We start from the raw sequence: 11,400 nt of genomic DNA, 5'->3' as shown, positions 1-11,400 counted from the left end.
CGGCCGCCATTGCTGGAAACTGGAGTTTGGCTGGGCCGCGCTATGAATTCTGGGATATGGTAGTAATTTGGACAGCCTTCGGCGCGTCGCTGTGACGTAATCGGTCTACAAATGCGGCCTCAGGAGGATGCAGCCCATGAATTTGGACATGTCCAGAGTATAATCGCAGCCTTTGCGGTTAGAAAATTGCACTTGATCATGTCGCGATATTATCGCAAATGCGATATATCGTTCAGCCCTACCACAAAGTAAGAATATATTCGACAGAAGCTTAGTGAAGTGGGATATTTGTTGTGTCTGCGTGCATAACATGGAGAAAGCCATAATGTCTGCTAACTTCCAGAGAGTTGTGCAAGCGGTAAAGAAAGCTTCAGGTTTCGTTGAAGAGACACTGTCATTCACAAGCCTCGCACAAAAACTGGGACATACACTACACAAAATCTCTGACATTATCCATTGTCGAGCAGAGGATTAAGCCCTAATCAAGTCCATTGACACGTTCAAGAAGTTGTAAGCCTCAAATTGTCTCGCTGTGCCTTGAACACATCGAGTGAGACAAAGTATAAACATTGCCCTTCACAGAAGATGTTCAGATTCTCCCTCACTACTTTCAAAAATCTGCAGCAAATGCCTTTTGTTACTTGGAGAACGAAGCCACAGCTTTTTCTTTTTCATTAGCATTCAAGTCTCTGAATGAATACAGAATAAAGATCTTACCATTTACATAGTGCTCGAAGCAAAAGAGTAAAACAAGACAAAAAAAAAACCCCTTCCATCTTAGAAGTACATTAAATTTCATAACGATAATCCAAGCAACACAGCACAGCTGGCCAAGATTTCCAAACTTCTTTTATCAATGGAGAAAAGACTTTCCATGATCCAGGGAAAATCGCTGGATGAGATTGAAATTCAAGGTTTGTATTGAAAGGAGCAAATATTAGGGCTAGGCAGGAGTTGATCATTATCCTTAATCAACAGAATTAAAACCTTAAAACACGGACAATTAACAGAATTGTCCGTGTACAATGATGGTACAGAACTCGCAACGTCGGCATGTGGTACACGTGAGCCTGTGCATGCAGTCGCTGAGTCCACAAACGCAGAGCAGGTCCAAGACACTGGAGATTGTGGTAAGTTATGACTATTTTGGTTTCAGTGGATAAAATGTGTTTGTTGCGAATATTAAAACTTAATCAAAATGTGTAACCAGCAAATGAAGTGCTACTATGGATACCTACAGCAATGAAACTGCCGCTCCCTCTGAAGGTAAGGGAAGTTTAGGTCTAAGTACCCTTATGTGTTTTAAAATATAAATTTAAAATAGAATAAGACAGAATCAATAAAATGAGGTACAGTTGGTTCCCTAAGCTGATGGACACGTTCTTTGTAATTTTATTGTATTTCTGTCTCTGTACACCACCTACACCACCACAATGGATTTTAAAATTAATCAATCCATATGTGATTAAAAGTGTAGACTTTCAGCTTTAATTCAAGGGATTTAACAGAATCACCACATTGTAGCCATTAAATGTAGTCCATTATTTTCAGAAGCTCAAGGTTAAGGACAGCGGACAAACATTTTTAGGGCAGGGTGTCCCCTGACTATTTCAAGACATACTATGGTGCTCAGAGGATGCATGCTCAATCATTAAGGTAAGTAAATCTCAAAAGGTTGATTCTGTTCATCTGGACATATTGTTTTCAGTGGGAGGAACGTCATGAAACGCTGCGTCCAGACGAACAGAATCAACCTTTTGGGACGAACTTGGCTTAATGATTGAGCATGCATCACAAAACTTGTATTCAACTTATCTTTTTACACACTAGAAAACTGAAAATGTATCAAATGTCTAAAATGAGACAATGTAATATTTAAAGCGAACATTAGCTCATTTTGATATTGATGGTAGCAACACACCTCAGAAGTTGGGAGAGGGTAGCATCCCTTCTTTTAACAACAATCAACAAATGTTTAAAACTGAGGAGATCAGTTGCTGGATATTCCAACAATTTTCTGCTTCTTCCAGATAAAAATGCTTCTCAAGCCCGTGATTCAAGAAGAGCTCCCATAAAAAAGGTGGTCCAAGGCTGAGGTTGCTGCAGTGATGAAGCATTTTAATGACCACATAAACAAAGGGAAACTGGCCACCAGAAATGAATGCAGTCATTGGAAACTGGCAGAGGAACCAGTGTTGGCAGGAAGAACAGTTCAGAACATAAAAGATTTGGTAAGAAACAGGTTTATCTGCGAAACAGCATAAAGGAGAGTGTTATATCCACTAGGATTACTGTTAATGTTAATGTACTGTAATTAACTCTGTTAATTACCTTTTTTTATTTTATTTAACTTCTTCTTTGAAATGATTAGCACGTTTGCATTAGTGGAAATAGAGAAAAGCTCTGTTTTATCACTTTGAATATTTTTTTATCACATTTGTTTGATTTTAAGACCTTTGAACTTCTCTTAGCTGTGATGTAGAGGCGACCAGGGGGTGGGACTTTAACCCCAGGTCTCATGACACATTACAGGGACTTGGAACTGAAAACTGGGTTTGTGTGTATGGTTATTCTGGAAAATGTGTTTGGTGCTTTGTGGTGCTCTTGTGGTCCTTGAGAAATGGTGCTTATAAAGTCCCTCTATAATCTGCACAAAAGAACTGCACATGTAAATGCACTATATGTATTAGCATGACATACTAATGCATACAATGTTCTATTTCTGCTTCTACAGATAAACTCGAGAAGCAACCCCAGATCGGATCAAAAGTAAAATTGTTTTTTGGACGGTTGGGTGGATACATCATTTCCATAACTGGCCACCGAAAGGGTGTGGCCATCAACATGAGTACTGAGGAATAGAATATTTAGATGTACAATGAGATAGAGAGAAAATGAAGTATTGCACAGTGGTATTTTATAGAGGGAAAGCCCTTGGAATGGGGAGGCTGTGTTATCAGTGAATCAGAGGGGGTTGAAACGGTAGAAAAAAAACTAAGCATGGTGCCCACATCATCCGTAAGTACGAAAACTATAAGAGTTATAGTTACCTAAGAGGCATATACATTGTTTAGTCAGCTGATCAGAGAGAATGAACATGTCTTTTGATTTATTAGGTTGAACAGCACAAGACTCAAAAGTACCATGGGCAAGCAGCGGTCCCTCTATAGGAACGAGCACGCCTGGTTGCAGCGTTACAGCTATTAGAGAAAATATTGAAGGCAGTTCGGAGGCATCTACTTTTTCCCCACAGTTCCAATGGAGGTGTTCATCATAAGCTACCAGAAATTTCAAGGCAGCCTGGGAGAAGATGAATATGGGGACTGCACCCACATTCAACATGCTATATTTCTCCAGTAGCACTTATGTAAGAAAACCTTTAATTTTTTAGACATACTATGAAGTAGGGTTGAAGTGTCATGGAATTTATTCATCTGGTTTCTTTTTAAAACATTAATTATTCTTCCCGGCCAAGCAACAGTTGGGACGTAAAACTTAACGACACAGTGGCAACATTTATGTGCTGTGATGCCATCACAGCCAAAAGGGTTTACCAAGGTTATTTAAACAAGCTAAAGTCAGACCTGTTTATGTTATACATTTATCTGTACACTTACATTTATTAATAATGAGCAATATTGCTTTGCACAGCTTAAGGACCCTGCAGAGGACACCCTCCAGAGCTGAGCACTGACAACGAATGCATTTTCAACATATGCAGCAAAGAAAGTGAAAAGGAGAGAGGACAGAGAATCTATGCAGGACAAAGACAATCAAGGATCTGACCAGGAAGAGCAGGAGTCATCAGGACCAGAGGAGCTTCTAGAAAGATGGCTCTCCCAGTGTCTGAATAACAAGGTATGTGTGCCCCGAATCCCAAAAGTGAGAGTTTTGATTGGTTGCACTCCTTTCATATATAATCTTTTAGTCCAACATGAACAAACGGCAGCACTACTAAATCCCTGCCCTGGTTCACAGAAGCTATTCACAGCTTTAGGTGAATTTTCCGTAAAACTAAGCGCCTGTGGAAAGCCACAAAACTTGAAGTTCATAAGCTCCACTATTATCTACCTTCAAAAACATGGTGAAAGATGCGAGAGCCACTTATTTCTCTGAACTACTCGCAGTAGGAAAAAGAAATCCTAAGGTTCTCTTCGACACAGTAAATAACATAGTCTCCCCCGCAACTCCGTGCACACCTGTCTTTTCAGATAAGCACTGCAATGACTTTCTAGGATTTTTCCAAGATAAAATCAGTGGAATCTTGGGATAATTTTTGATCAATCACTGTCGTTTGATGCTCATATCAAGTCTGTGACCCGCTCCTGCTTTTTTCATCTAAGAAACATTGCCAAACTCAGGACTATTGTATCCAAAGGTGAACTGGAAATGCTTGTCCATGCCTTCATCTCCTCTCGTTTAGATTACAGATTACAGTGTCAGAGTGAACTTCTTACGTGACTTCTACATTCAACACAGACGCTCTCACAACCCAAATCCCGATGTCGGTTTTGAATAAATTCACTTTAAAAAAATTTTTTTTTTTAAATTACATTTATGTATGCTGTATGTATTTTGTTCATTCCTAGGTTGTCAGTGTAGATGAACCAAAATACTCTCTTTGGTCATTAACATTTGAAGCACTGGAACATGAAAAGTAACCCAAAATTATCCCTTTTCAGAAAAACAAAAACTTTTCAGAAGCACTTCAGGTTGTGAGGGCACAAAACTCTGTTTAGTCTTTCATTTTAGTGTTTTCATGTGGACGGAGATATTTTTTTTTCAAAACTTCACGTGTGGACGGGAGTTAAAACAAAACACCCTGAAAATCTCCATTTTCAAACATACTCATGTACATAGCCTTACTCTCTACAGGCAGAGGCGAAACAGAGGGGGAGACGGTCTGCGGGAAACAAAGAGAGATCTTAGTGCACGGTCCATGTGCTGGGCAGGTGAGCATATCTAGTGGAGCTGCAAGTAATCCAGCGGTCAAACACAGTGAGGTAAAGGCAACCTGTCATCTGGAGGCTTGACTGTGAGCAAAGAATTAATTCCACTAAAACAATGGCAACATTCAACTACTGCAATAACCTTCACTAATGCAGATTCACGGACAATCTGGCAATGGTGGATTGCTGGTCTTATATCTCTGCAGCCTCATTGCTCACAGGTGCAGCTAGTCGGTGGAAACGAAGGGGCCCCGCCCAGGGGTGAAGACACCAGGAACACAGGTGCTTCACCCAGACCATAACAACAGCTTTTGGCTCATTTCCATCAGCAGACCCTCTGTATAAAAACATACAGATATCATTTACAGACCATGTATATAGAGACAAGGACAAAAACAGTGATCACATTATATTAGAACAAACAATGACAACAAGAGTGGACAACATAGGCCAATATAGAAAACAATAATGGAAACACACCAGTTATATTGCACATAAGTCCTGTCCTGATATTGCACTGACCCATTACACTAATAACTGTGTCCCTTTTTGTAATGCTCTAACTCTATTTCACGTGCAATATATAACCATGATTAATTAAACATGATCACAGCCACCCTTTTAAATTACTCCTAAAAATAGGGAGGCTTGTCCTTTCCCATTTAAATAATTTGAAATTGATAAAATTTAAAAACTTGTATTTATCTAAAATTTGACAATGGTAGTATGACAAAGGTTTCTTGTCTAATATTTTCAATGCTCTTTTGTAGCATACTTAAATTGGCCCAATAGAAGCAAGACTCGTATAAGACCAACTTGTAATACAGTATGGAGTATGAGCCAGTATCATAGAGTAATGTAATCGCTGCTGTGTCTGTTAATGAAGTGCGAATATGTCTAAAGTTCCGTATATTAACATTTACAGTTTGCTACTTTTTAACGTTTTTTTTTTTTTAAGGATAATTTCAAGTCTAGTAGCACTCAAAAAATACTTAAATTCCTCAACATTAATTAGTTCTTGTGCACCCAATCAAACTTTTATGCAGCCACGGTTGTTTTAGGTTTACTAAAACACAATGATACGTTTTTAAAAAATTACGGCACAGGCATGAGTCATTCAGCCATTTTTGTAAATCGCGTAATTCCAATGAAAGCTGATGGGCTGCAAAAATAGCAGTTTTGGCTTGTGGAAAAATTACCGTATCATTAGCATACACGATCGCGTCCACATTTTTGCACACATTGGGCAAGTCATTTACATAGAGTGAAAATAACAGGGGGCCTAGAATTGAACCCTGAGGTACACCTTTCGTACAGTGAAGATGGGGTGACTTACTATTCTTTATTTGCACGCATTGTTTTCTATCTAATAAATAAGACTGTATCCATTTAACAGTGTGATTACTAAAGTTAAATGTTGACAGTCTAGATAAGAACTCAAACGCATGCTTAAAATCAACAGAAACAGCCGCAACATAACGGCTCTTGTCTAAATAAGACTTCACCATCTGAACAAAAGCAGACAGTCGTTTCAGTTGAATGAAGAGTGTGAAATCTGAATTGCATAGAGTGCAAACCGGGTTGGAATCATTAAGATGCTCATTGATAGAATTCACAACCCACTTTTCCGCTATCTTTGAAAAGATAGGGACCAAAATACAAGATTTACAATGCTTAAAAAAACTGGTATCACAAACAAACTCATCCCTTGCTTTAGAACTTTTTAATTTTGAGATATACTTTCTATTTCATTTTCTGTAATTTTTTTGAATATTGAACTTTGAGTCTTGAGAAGAGACATCCATTTTGGGGTTGGTATTCCCCCGGTATTTTGTTGAGAGTGACGTGAATTATAAAACAATTGTGCAGTTTCATTAATGGTACTTTGGAAGAAATCATTTAACTTAGTTGCTAGGCTAGGGTGAGAGGCTCTGATACCAATTCATTGGCAAATTTAAGTTCAAGGTCTTTATCTGTTTTGTGTTATTTATCCTAGATTTCATGATGTGTCGTTGCTAGTCTTTTAGTTTTGGTTTCTCTCTCAAGTATTCCTAGCTCAGTATTTTCTGAGTTCTAGTTCTTAGGTTTGGTACCTTGCTCGGTGTCGAGTCCGTGTCTCTGTCCCTGTCATGTGCTTCCTGTTTTATTTTGATAGTGGTGTTTTGTGTTCAGCTTCTGTTCCCCGTCTGCCTGATTACTTCTAGCTGTGTCTCCCACTCCCTGATTTCTCCCTTGTGAATTTTAGTCCTGTCTTCCCAGTAGTGATGTGTCGGTCGCGAACGAAATGGCTCTTAGAGCCGGATCTTTGACGTGAACGACACGAGCCGGATCCTTATCGCGTAGTGATGGGATTTCCGGCTCTTTTTAGAGAACCGGCTCTTTCAGTTCTCCCAGACAGTTGTTGTTGCATCGTACCCTCACACAGGTGTGTAATTCCTCCGTGCTCCTGGTTAAAGTGTAATTTGTTAGTTTTTTTAGTCTTTAGTTTCGTAGGTCTCAAGTTTTCATGTTAGTTCCCTATTTCCCAGTTTATATGTTCTGTTCCCTGCATTTTGTCATCTGAGTTTTTCAGCACAGTAAAGCTGCCTCTTTCAGTTCATTCCTCCATGTTCCGAGTCCTGCGTTTAGGTCCTTGCAGCAGGCCTATGTAAGCCCAAACACAGCAAGGATTTTGACTAAGAATTCAGAAAAAACGTGATTCACCAAACCAGTTTGTTGAAGATGCGCATTGTTCTGCAGTCAAGTCTCTTTGAAGTCACCATACTAATATCTGTTTAAGTGGGGAAAAAACAGTTGTGAAAAAAATACACAATTAAAAAGGCTTTTAAGGTGAAGTGGCATTTATTTATTTCTGATATGGTTTTAGGTCACAACAAAAAAGACCAAGTTGGATTCACACCTATACCAATAATCGACACAGGTACCCACCCACTTGAAAAGTAAAGGCAAGTAGGCAGAGCAGTTAGTACTTCGTTTGTGCAGATTTGTGCAGGTAAAATTATCGTTTGTGCTGCTTTGACTTTTGAGATATTACACTTTATTTTATAGGTCATTCAAAGGTCAACATCCCAGACTGCTCGATAATGGACCAAAGTGGTCTACTCTTGTGCTGTAAGGAGTGTCATGGCCAGTAAGAAATGTCATGTGACAGACAGACGGCAATTAACAGTTCAATTGAACTCCAGTGTTTCATGAGAAATACAGATCTCTCCTTGCACACTTGCCACTCCAAGCGGTTCATGTCTGAAAACCTGTGTGAACAAATCGCTAAAGAGTTGTGTGAGGGCAGAATGGAACCAGCTGTATGGAGGTCAGCGCAGGCAGCAGATTTGATGGATGTTGGAGATCCTGAGCCAAGCCACTTTCCAAATTTGGCCACTCTGCGAAAAACCAAACAAGAGAGAATAGACTCGGACCCCATTGCATCTCTGCAATTATTAAAATATAGTGTTCCTCACAGTGGTAGCATCCGAGATATTGGGCTGGACAGGTTTTCTGTCATTACTGGAGTCAAACACAGATGCATGTTTACAAGACATTGTCAAAAAAATCTCCCCCAACTGTGTGTTTGATGCAAGTTGTGAGAAAACCGCTTACACCAAATGGCCATATCTTCCTTTATCAAGGCATTCTGACAGAAAACAATTGCCTCAGTGTCTCAGTGGTGCAAATGCTGTCAGAGAAACATGATGTTAATGCCATCACAAACTGGTTGACAGAATGGATTCGTGCAGGTGCACCTGTGCCAAAGGAAGCTGGGAGTGACTTTACTCTGGGAGCTCTGGTCAAGGATTTCCCTGCTCATCCTGATCTGAAGTCCTACCTTAATGAATGCTTTCATGTCCTTCTTGGAACCCAGTCTGCCAAAGTCCCCCCTTGTTTTATCAGGGTTGATGTTGTGCACTGCATCAAGATGATATGCCAGTGGGACTGCCTGAAGAAGAAAACACATCGTGTTAAAGATTTCTTTGTCAGGTCATTAGCAAAGCTTCTTCAGTCACAATACTTGGACGATGCAAAACAGCTCCTACGTGCTATCACTGTTGTGGCCCTCAGTGAGGCAGAATGTGATGAAGGAGCCGCCCTTCCTTCAGAAAGCTGCAAGAAATACCTGAAAGCCCAAATTCCTCAAGACTCCATCATCATTCCAGATGAACAGACAGAGGAAAGTGAGAGATTGGATTCAGTTGATGAGATCCAGACTGACCTACGACACTGGGTAACAGAAATATGTGAGGAGAGCAGGTCACCTGCTGCAGCAAACGAGGATAGAGATAATATTCACTTTCTCCCTGAGATTATTCCTCATATAATAAGACTCGCAAGTTACTTGCCACTCTGGACATGAATAATGGTCCCTCTCTTCCAAAGCACCAGCATCACAGCAAGTTCAGCCACTGTTGAAGCTGAGTTCAAACACGAAAACTTGCCTGTTTGTGTCAATCCCTTTATTGCTCATCATCTTTCCTTCATCGAAGGAAAGATGCGGATTTGTTCTGCAAAAGATCAAAGATGAGGCAACAATCACTGTAAGTCACAGATGCCAATTCTGGCTCCATGACGACTCGCAGTGCAGAAGACAAAATGAAAATGGATGCTCACCCGTCTGTGGGATCTGATGCTGCCACAAACATTCCTCTGGCTGATGAAGATGCAGTTGAGAACTGGAGGGGCCTGGCTGTTCCACCCAAAAAAGGGAAGAGGACTTCCTACCTCTCTCCATGTACCGAATGGCTCCATGCAGATGAATCTTTTGGGGTGAAGGTGGGATTATTAAAAAGTGGAAACCTTCATCAGCCTATTATATTAGGGCAGCGGTTCTCAAACTCTTTACAATGAGTATCACCTCAGAAAATATATGGCTTTTGAAGTACCACCATTATGACCGACATTAAAATACAATAGTATAGACCTATTTAACAACATATACAGTTTACACGAGACAATTTTATTTCTTATAAGAATGTTATTTATTTTAACTGTCATAAAAAGCCGCAACTGTACTTGACTGAAACACCCATCAAGTGACAATATGAAGTGCACTGCATTTACACATTCAGGATGTGACAAATGTACTGCACTGAAACACTTAGCAAGATTGTTAACAAGTGTACTGCATGAAAACAATGACAGCAAAAGGGATATAATAACAACAGTGTCATGGTCCTGGGTCAAGCGACCCAGTATTTGAGTTCCATGTATCTTCTGTATTCATTTGCACCTAGCTTAGTTCACCTAGTTAATTTCTAGATTGCAGTTTAGTTTTGTTCCTTAGTTGTTTATGTCATCTCCCCCTGTACTAAGTCTCCCCGGTTCATGCGTCATGTCTGCGTGGTTATGTTTAGTTCTTGTCATGTCTAATCTCCATGTTTCCTGTTTTACTTTGAAAGTCTGTATTCAATGTCAGTGTATTCAGTTTCACTTCTCCTGTCCTGTCTTTAGGTTCATGTGTGTCAGCTGTGCTCCCATTTGTGGCCACTTCCCCTGATCATCCCTCATGTGTATTTAGTCTCTGTGTTTCATACAGTCTGTGTCGCGTCGTCTGTGTTCTCACCTCCATGACCGAGTCTTCTTAGTTTGTCACAGTACTAGTTTTCCCAGTTTAGTTATAGTCTAGTTTAGTCACGCTATCCCTGCTTTGTTTGTACACTTTGTCTTCAGCCATAATAAAGGCTCGCTTTCTGTTAAGTTCACTCCCGTCTACTCACTTGTGTACGCACCTGGGTCCATTACACACACCTCCACACGGCCTGTCTCTGCAGACCGTGACAAACAGCTACATGGAAACAATCAAAACATTAAAATTTTGTTGTTACTTGGTCTTCATACCTAATGAGAGGGATGTGCATGGCGTTCTGTGATGTCTGCGTCGATTGAGGTCAGCTTCAGCATCAAGTTGGATTCAGCATCAAATCTGTTTCTATATTTTGTCTTTATGAAGGCGAGTGAAAAGAAGCCCTTCTCAAAAAAAATATGTGGTCGCAAATGGGAGGAGAACGTGCACAGCCTTGTCTGAAAGTGCTGGGTATTTGCTGCGCAGCTGCATCCAAAAGTTCAAACAATGTCTGATTTCTGAAAGCAGACTTCAGTGTCTCATCACAAGATAGTTCTGTAAAGCTCTCCTGCTCAACAACTGAGAAATCCTCGGGTATGTCAGAGGCTTTAATGCTGAATGGATTTCTCATCCAGCTGTTCACTTCTGCTGTCGCTGGGAAATATTTATGGGCTCAAATTGTGGTCATAAATATTTTGTATTTGTAAATCAGGATTTGTATGTGTAAAAAGATTTTGTGTGTGGACTTAGCCAAAAAATATGTGTGAAACTCTGCACTCAAGTATCAAGCTACAAGTACGAATTTTGACCCCGTTTTTCTTCCTTTCATCTGATTGGCCAATGTCATGTCAATCACAAATTTAACTATCCAATCAGAGAACAGATGGGTTTGGCTAT

General features: G+C 40.1%; 1 long non-coding RNA gene across 3 annotated transcripts; it reads left to right on the top strand.

Annotated features, from left to right (window-relative positions):
• Positions 1–107: 107 nt before the first annotated feature.
• On the top strand, positions 108–10,924 carry LOC146561860 (uncharacterized). 3 transcript variants are annotated; one of them, XR_014894578.1, is made up of 7 exons: positions 108–2,231; positions 2,735–3,367; positions 3,652–3,858; positions 4,876–4,952; positions 5,156–5,231; positions 7,816–7,894; positions 7,998–10,923. It is a non-coding gene; the product is annotated as an uncharacterized LOC146561860 (long non-coding RNA). The 3 variants fall into 3 exon arrangements; XR_014894577.1 differs by having other exon boundaries at positions 4,876–5,003; XR_014894576.1 differs by having other exon boundaries at positions 4,876–5,231; positions 7,998–10,924.
• Positions 10,925–11,400: the final 476 nt, after the last annotated feature.

The sequence above is a fragment of the Mchenga conophoros genome, linkage group LG12 (genome assembly GCF_057382185.1).
Source record: "Mchenga conophoros isolate Kocher_MC1m ecotype Shallow Benthic linkage group LG12, M_conophoros_male_GT1.1, whole genome shotgun sequence".
NCBI lineage: Eukaryota > Metazoa > Chordata > Actinopteri > Cichliformes > Cichlidae > Mchenga > Mchenga conophoros.
This window is presented reverse-complemented; position numbering and strand designations above follow the sequence as displayed.